Source organism: Rattus norvegicus, chromosome 15 (genome assembly GCF_021556685.1).
Source record: "Rattus norvegicus strain SHRSP/BbbUtx chromosome 15, alternate assembly SHRSP_T2T, whole genome shotgun sequence".
In the NCBI taxonomy this organism is placed as follows: domain Eukaryota; kingdom Metazoa; phylum Chordata; class Mammalia; order Rodentia; family Muridae; genus Rattus; species Rattus norvegicus.
Window position 1 is genome coordinate 80,758,915 of NC_141548.1, and position 8,532 is coordinate 80,767,446.

Genomic DNA, 8,532 nt, shown 5'->3' on the forward strand with positions numbered 1-8,532 from the left:
AAGCTGTTTACATGGTTTACAATTCCTGTTATTAAATGAACTGTTAGAGGAGATATCTACTTATTTCCCGTGTGTAAATATCTGAATGCCCTAGTTTGTTCCATTCAATGACCTATAAACATACTCTCAAAGTGATGTCCTACTCAAGAAAGCTGCATAACCCAAGCATCCGCTGAGCATACAAATAATGAGAAAAAAAAGTAGTGAAGAACAGAGTTTGTTAAATTCTTATGAAAAGCTAGGATCTGTAAAAAATCAAATTAAATATTAGAAATACAGAATATAAAGTCAAAGTTACTTGATTTTGCCAATAATGCTGAGATGACTGACGTCCTTTATACTTAGAAATGCAATATTTTCTTCCCTCTTGGGTCATAGGAACAACGTAAGAAGTAACCAACACGGGCACCAAACTAATGTTACAAGGAAGTTTGACCTAGAGTTAATTCTTTACCTTTTCATTTACTCTTCCATTATTTAATTTAGTATTCCTTCCTACCACAATTTCCCTTCCCTCACCCCTTCCTTATTTTCCTAGATCCACTCCTCCTCTCTTCCTTTCACAAAAGGGCAAGCCTGCCAGGGATATCATCCAAACACTTATAGTAAGACAAAATGCAGTCTTCCTAAGAAGGCTGGATAAAACAACCCAGTAGGAGTAAAGGGGTCTCAAAAGCAAGCAAAAGATTCAGAGACAGGCCCTGCTCCCACAATTAGGACTTCCTCAGGAGCACCAGAGAAACGCAAAGTAATTCCTTTAAAGTCAGGAACAAAAAAAGGCTGTCCATCCTGTCCATAGCTATTCAGTACAAAGCTGGACGTTGTACCTAGAGCAATAAGACAACTGAAGGAAATCAAGAGGATACAGATTGGAAAGGAAAGAGTCAAAGCCTTGCTGTTTGCCTGTGGTGTGGTAAGGGTCCACAGAATTTCTTTTTTTTTTTTTTTGTCTTTTATTTTTTTTTAACTTGAGTATTTCTTATATACATTTCAAGTGTTATTCCCTTTCCCGGTTTCCAGGCAAACATCCCCCTCCCCCCTCCCCTTCCTTATGAGTGTTCCCCTCCCAACCCTCCCCCCATTGCCGCCCTCCCCCCATAGTCTAGTTCACTGGGGGTTCAGTCTTAGCAGGACCCAGGGCTTCCCCCTCCACTGGTGCTCCCACTAGGATATTCATTGCTACCTATGAAGTCAGAGTCCAGGGTCAGTCCATGTATAGTCTTTAGGTAGTGGCTTAGTCCCTGGAAGCTCTGGTTGCTTGACATTGTTGTACTTTTTGGGTCTCGAGCCCCTTCAAGCTCTTCCAGTTCTTTCTCTGATTCCTTCAACGGGGGACCTATTCTCAGTTCAGTGGTTTGCTGCTGGCATTCGCCTCTGTATTTGCTGTATTCTGGCTGTGTCTCTCAGGAGCGATCTACATCCGGCTCCTGTCAGTCTGCACTTCTTTGCTTCATCCATCTTGTCTAATTGGGTGGCTGTATATGTATGGGCCACATGTGGGGCAGGCTCTGAATGGGTGTTCCTTCAGTCTCTGTTTTAATCTTTGCCTCTCCCTTCCCTGCCAAGGGTATTCTTTTTCCTCATTTAAAGAAGGAGTGAAGCATTCACATTTTGATCATCCGTCTTGAGTTTCGTTTGTTCTAGGGATCTAGGGTAATTCAAGCATTTGGGCTAATAGCCACTTATCAATGAGTGCATACCATGTATGTCTTTCTGTGATTGGGTTAGCTCACTCAGGATGATATTTTCCAGTTCCAACCATTTGCCTACGAATTTCATAAACTCATTGTTTTTGATAGCTGAGTAATATTCCATTGTGTAGATGTACCACATTTTCTGTATCCATTCCTCTGTTGAAGGGCATCTGGGTTCTTTCCATTTTCTGGCTATTATAAATAAGGCTGCGATGAACATAGTGGAGCACGTGTCTCTTTTATATGTTGAGGCATCTTTTGGGTATATGCCCAAGAGAGGTATAGCTGGATCCTCAGGCAGTTCAATGTCCAATTTTCTGAGGAACCTCCAGACTGATTTCCAGAATGGTTTTACCAGTCTGCAATCCCACCAACAATGGAGGAGTGTTCCTCTTTCTCCACATCCTCGCCAGCATCTGCTGTCACCTGAGTTTTTGATCTTAGCCATTCTCACTGGTGTGAGGTGAAATCTCAGGGTTGTTTTGATTTGCATTTCCCTTATGACTAAAGATGTTGAACATTTCTTTAGGTGTTTCTCAGCCATTCGGCATTCCTCAGCTGTGAATTCTTTGTTTAGCTCTGAACCCCAATTTTAATAGGGTTATTTGTTTCCCTGCGGTCTAACTTCTTGAGTTCTTTGTATATTTTGGATATAAGGCCTCTATCTGTTGTAGGATTGGTAAAGATCTTTTCCCAATCTGTTGGTTGCCGTTTTGTCCTAACCACAATGTCCTTTGCCTTACAGAACCTTTGCAGTTTTATGAGATCCCATTTGTCGATTCTTGATCTTAGAGCATAAGCCATTGGTGTTTTGTTCAGGAAATTTTTTCCAGTGCCCATGTGTTCCAGATGCTTCCCTAGTTTTTCTTCTATTAGTTTGAGTGTGTCTGGTTTGATGTGGAGGTCCTTGATCCACTTGGACTTAAGCTTTGTACAGGGTGATAAGGATGGATCGATCTGCATTCTTCTACATGTTGCCCTCCAGTTGAACCAGCACCATGTGCTGAAAAAGCTATCTTTTTTCCATTGGATGGTTTTGGCTCCTTTGTCAAAAATCAAGTGACCATAGGTGTGTGGGTTCATTTCTGGGTCTTCAATTCTGTTCCATTGGTCTATCTGTCTGTCTCTGTACCAATACCATGCAGTTTTTATCACTATTGCTCTGTAATACTGCTTGAGTTCAGGGATAGTGATTCCCCCTGAAGTCCTTTTATTGTTGAGGATAGCTTTAGCTATCCTGGGTTTTTTGTTATTCCAGATGAATTTGCAAATTGTTCTGTCTAACTCTTTGAAGAATTGGATTGGTATTTTGATGGGGATTGCTTTGAATCTGTAGATTGCTTTTGGTAAAATGGCCATTTTTACTATATTAATCCTGCCAATCCATGAGCATGGGAGATCTTTCCATCTTCTGAGGTCTTCTTCAATTTCTTTCCTCAGTGTCTTGAAGTTCTTATTGTACAGATCTTTTACTTGCTTGGTTAACGTCACACCAAGGTACTTTATATTATTTGGGTCTATTATGAAGGGTGTCGTTTCCCTAATATCTTTCTCGGCTTGTTTCTCTTTTGTATAGAGGAAGGCAACTGATTTATTTGAGTTAATTTTATACCCAGCCACTTTGCTGAAGTTGTTTATCAGCTTTAATAGTTCTCTGGTGGAACTTTTGGGATCACTTAAATATACTATCATGTCATCTGCAAATAGTGATATTTTGACCTCTTCTTTTCTCATCTGTATCCCCTTGATCTCCTTTTGTTGTCTGATTGCTCTGGATAGAACTTCAAGAACTATATTGAATAAGTAGGGAGAGAGTGGGCAGCCTTGTCTAGTCCCTGATTTTAGTGGGATTGCTTCAAGTTTCTCTCCATTTAGTTTAATGTTAGCAACTGGTTTGCTGTATATGGCTTTTACTATGTTTAGGTATGGGCCTTGAATTCCTATTCTTTCCAGGACTTTTATCATGAAGGGGTGTTGAATTTTGTCAAATGCTTTCTCAGCATCTAATGAAATGATCATGTGGTTCTGTTCTTTCAGTTTGTTTATATAATGGATCACGTTGATGGTTTTCCGTATATTAAACCATCCCTGCATGCCTGGGATGAAGCCTACTTGATCATGGTGGATGATTGTTTTGATGTGCTCTTGAATTCGGTTTGCCAGAATTTTATTGAGTATTTTTGCGTCGATATTCATAAGGGAAATTGGTCTGAAGTTCTCTTTCTTTGTTGTGTCTTTGTGTGGTTTAGGTATAAGAGTAATTATGGCTTCGTAGAAGGAATTCGGTAGGGCTCCATCTGTTTCAATTTTGTGGAATAGTTTGGATAATATTGGTATGAGGTCTTCTATGAAGGTTTGATAAAATTCTGCACTAAACCCGTCTGGACCTGGGCTCTTTTTGGTTGGGAGACCTTTAATGACTGCTTCTATTTCCTTAGGAGTTATGGGGTTGTTTAACTGGTTTATCTGTTCCTGATTTAACTTCGATACCTGGTATCTGTCTAGGAAATTGTCCATTTCCTGTAGATTTTCAAGTTTTGTTGAATATAGGCTTTTATAGTAAGATCTGATGATTTTTTGAATTTCCTCTGAATCTGTAGTTATGTCTCCCTTTTCATTTCTGATTTTGTTAATTTGGACACACTCTCTGGGTCCTCTCGTTAGTCTGGCTAAGGGTTTATCTATCTTGTTGATTTTCTCAAGGAACCAACTTTTGGTTCTGTTGATTCTTTCTATGGTCCTTTTTGTTTCTACTTGGTTGATTTCAGCTCTGAGTTTGATTATTTCCTGCCTTCTACTCCTCCTGGGTGTATTTGCTTCTTTTTGTTCTAGAGCTTTTAGGTGTGCTGTCAAGCTGCTGACATATGCTCTTTCCTGTTTCTTTCTGCAGGCACTCAGCCTTCATTTTCATTAAATTCTAAAAAGTTTTTAATTTCTTTCTTTATTTCTTCCTTGACCAGGTTATCATTGAGTAGAGCATTGTTCAATTTCCACGTATATGTGGGCATTCTTCCCTTATTGTTATTGAAGACCAGTTTTAGGCCGTGGTGGTCCGATAGCACGCATGGGATTATTTCTATCTTTCTGTACCTGTTGAGGCCCGTTTTTTGACCAATTATATGGTCAATTTTGGAGAAAGTACCATGAGGAGCTGAGAAGAAGGTATATCCTTTTGCTTTAGGATAGAATGTTCTATAAATATCCGTTAAGTCCATTTGGCTCATGACTTCTCTTAGTCTGTCGACATCACTGTTTAATTTCTGTTTCCATGATCTGTCCATTGATGAGAGTGGGGTGTTGAAATCTCCCACTATTATTGTGTGAGGTGCAATGTGTGTTTTGAGCTTTAGTAAGGTTTCTTTTACGTATGTAGGTGCCCTTGTATTTGGGGCACATATATTTAGGATTGAGAGTTCATCTTGGTGGATTTTTCCTTTGATGAATATGAAGTGTCCTTCCTTATCTTTTTTGATGACTTTTAGTTGGAAATTGATTTTATTTGATATTAGAATGGCTACTCCAGCTTGCTTCTTCTGACCATTTTCTTGGAAAGTTGTTTTCAAGCCTTTCACTCTGAGGTAGTGTCTGTCTTTGTCTCTGAGGTGTGTTTCCTGTAGGCAGCAGAATGCAGGGTCCTCGTTGCGTATCCAGTTTGTTAATCTATGTCATTTTATTGGGGAGTTGAGGCCATTGATATTGAGAGATATTAAGGAATAGTGATTATTGCTTCCCGTTATATTCATATTTGGATGTGAGGTTATGTTTGTGTGCTTTCATTCTCTTTGTTTTGTTGCCAAGACGATTAGTTTCTTGCTTCTTCTAGGGTATAGCTTGCCTCCTTATGTTGGGCTTTACCATTTATTATCCTTTGTAGTGCTGGATTTGTAGAAAGATATTGTGTAAATTTGGTTTTGTCATGGAATATCTTGGTTTCTCCATCAATGTTAATTGAGAGTTTTGCTGGATACAGTAAATTGGGTTGGCATTTGTGTTCTCTTAGGGTCTGTATGAGATCAGTCCAGGATCTTCTGGCCTTCATAGTTTCTGGCGAGAAGTCTGGTGTGATTCTGATAGGTCTGCCTTTATATGTTACTTGACCTTTTTCCCTTACTGCTTTTAATATTCTTTCTTTATTTTGTGCATTTGGTGTTTTGACAATTATGTGACGGGAGGTGTTTCTTTTCTGGTCCAATCTATCTGGAGTTCTGTAGGCTTCTTGTATGTCTATGGGTATCTCTTTTTTTAGGTTAGGGAAGTTTTCTTCTATGATTTTGTTGAAGATATTTACTGGTCCTTTGAGCTGGGAGTCTTCACTCTCTTCTATACCTATTATCCTTAGGTTTGATCTTCTCATTGAGTCCTGGATTTCCTGTATGTTTTGGACCAGTAGCTTTTTCCGCTTTACATTATCTTTGACAGTTGAGTCAATGATTTCTATGGAGTCTTCTGCTCCTGAGATTCTCTCTTCCATCTCTTGTATTCTGTTGGTGAAGCTTGTATCTACAGCTCCTTGTCTCTTCTTTTGGTTTTCTATATCCAGAGTTGTTTCCATGTGTTCTTTCTTGATTGCTTCTATTTCCATTTTTAATTCCTTCAACTGTTTGATTGTGTTTTCCTGGAATTCTTTCAGGGATTTTTGTGTCTCCTCTCTATTGGCTTCTACTTGTTTATTTATGTTTTCCTGGAATTCTTTCAGGGATTTTTGTGTCTCCTCTCTATGGGCTTCTACTTGTTTATTTATGTTTTCCTGGAATTCTTTCAGGCATTTTTGCGATTCCTCTCTGTAGGCTACTACTTGTTCTCTAAGGGAGTTCTTCACGTCTTTCTTGAAGTCCTCCAGCATCATGATCAAATATGATTTTGAAACTAGATCTTGCTTTTCTGGTGTGTTTGGATATTCCATGTTTGTTTTGGTGGGAGAATTGGGCTCCGATGATGCCATGTAGTCTTGGTTTCTGTTGCTTGGGTTCCTGTGCTTGCCTTTCGCCATCAGATTATCTCTAGTGTTACTTTGTTCTGCTATTTCTGACATGGCTAGACGGTCCTATAAGCCTGTGTGTCAGGAGTGCTGTAGACCTGTTTTCCTCTCTTTCAGTCAGTTATGGGGATAGAGTGTTCTGCTTTCGGGTGTGTAGTTTTTCCTCTCTTCAGGTCTTCAGCTCTTCCTGTGGGCCTGTGTCTTGAGTTCACCAGGCAGCTTTCTTGCAGCAGAAAAGTTGGTCTTACCTGTGGTCCCGAGGCTCAAGTTCGCTCGTGGGGTGCTGCCCACGGGCTCTCTGCAGCGGCAGCAACCAGGAAGACCTGTGCCGCCCCTTCCGGGAGCATCAGTGCACCAGGGTTCCAGATGGCCTTTGGTGTTTTCCTCTGGCGTCTGAGATGTGTGTGCAGGGAGCAGTCTCTTCTGGTTTCCCAGGCTTGTCTGCCTCTCTGAAGGTTTAGCTCTCCCTCCCACGGGATTTGGGTGCAGAGAACTGTTTATCCGGTCTGTTTCCTTCAGGTTCCGGCGGTGTCTCAGGCAGGTGTCCTGCCGCTCCTGGGCCCTCCCCCACGGGAGCCCAGAGGCCTTATACAGTTTCCTCTTGGGCCAGGGATGTGGGCAGGGGTGAGCAGTGTTGGTGGTCTCTTCCGCTCTGCAGCCTCAGGAGTGCCCACCTGACCAGGCGGTTGGGTCTCTCTCTCACGGGGTCTGGGAGCAGAGAGCTGCTGCGGGCCGGGATCCGCGGGTGTGGGACTTCCGGTAAACACAGAACGTGCCCAGTCCTAGAGGAATTCTGCTTCCGTGTGTCCCAAGCTCACCAGGCAGCTTTCTTGCAGCAGAAAAGTTGGTCTTACCTGTGGTCCCGAGGCTCAAGTTCGCTCGTGGGGTGCTGCCCACGGGCTCTCTGCAGCGGTAGCAACCAGGAAGACCGGGTCCACAGAATTTCTACTAGGGAACTCCTAGAGCTGGGAAACATCTTCAGCAAAATGACTGGATACAGGAATATATATGTTCAGGAGCCCTCTTATATACAAATGACAAATGGGCCGAGGGAGAAATCAGGGAAACAGCACCCTTCACAACAGCCGCAAACAAGATAAAATATCTTGGGGAAACTCTAACCAAACAAGTGAAAGATCTGTATAACAAGAACTTCATGTCTTTGAAGAAAGAAACCGCAGAAGACATCAGAAGATGGAAAGCTCTCTCCTGCTCATGGATCTGTAGTATTAACATAGTAAAAGGACAAATAGCCATCTTAACAAAAGCAATCCATGGATTCAACACAATCCCTGTCAAGATTCCAACACAATTTTTTAAAGTCCTTAAAAGAACAATACTCAACTTCATATGGAAAAGCACAAAAACCCAGGACAGGAAAAAAGAATTCTGAATAATAGAAGAATTAAATCTAAAACTAGAGAAAGAGTCGGAGAAGAGGTAGGGAGGGGAAAGGGTCATGATGATGATGAAATAAAGCTTCAAAGGTAACATTAGAAACATTAGGAAACTAAATTTTCTTTTAAAAAAGCATCCAGGAATAAAAGGACTTGATGCAACAGTGTTTTGAGTCATAGGGCTATGAAAATGGTAAAGTAATAACAAATTAGCCGAAAAGGCCTGGAATATCAGACAGCAGATCTGCCCTGTCTGAAGCTTTTCTCTGTGAGGTGCAGAGGATAGATAGAAAAACAGGAGTGGAAAGACCTGGCTCCTGTCTGGTGTATAGACATGCCTTTACCTGCCCCACACACGTCACTGAGGGAAGACTCCTGAAGATGCCCCAGTTGTGTATCTCTGCACTGCTCACGAAGATAACTTATCAGTGCAACTCTGAATCAAGTGCTAAGAATATTATAG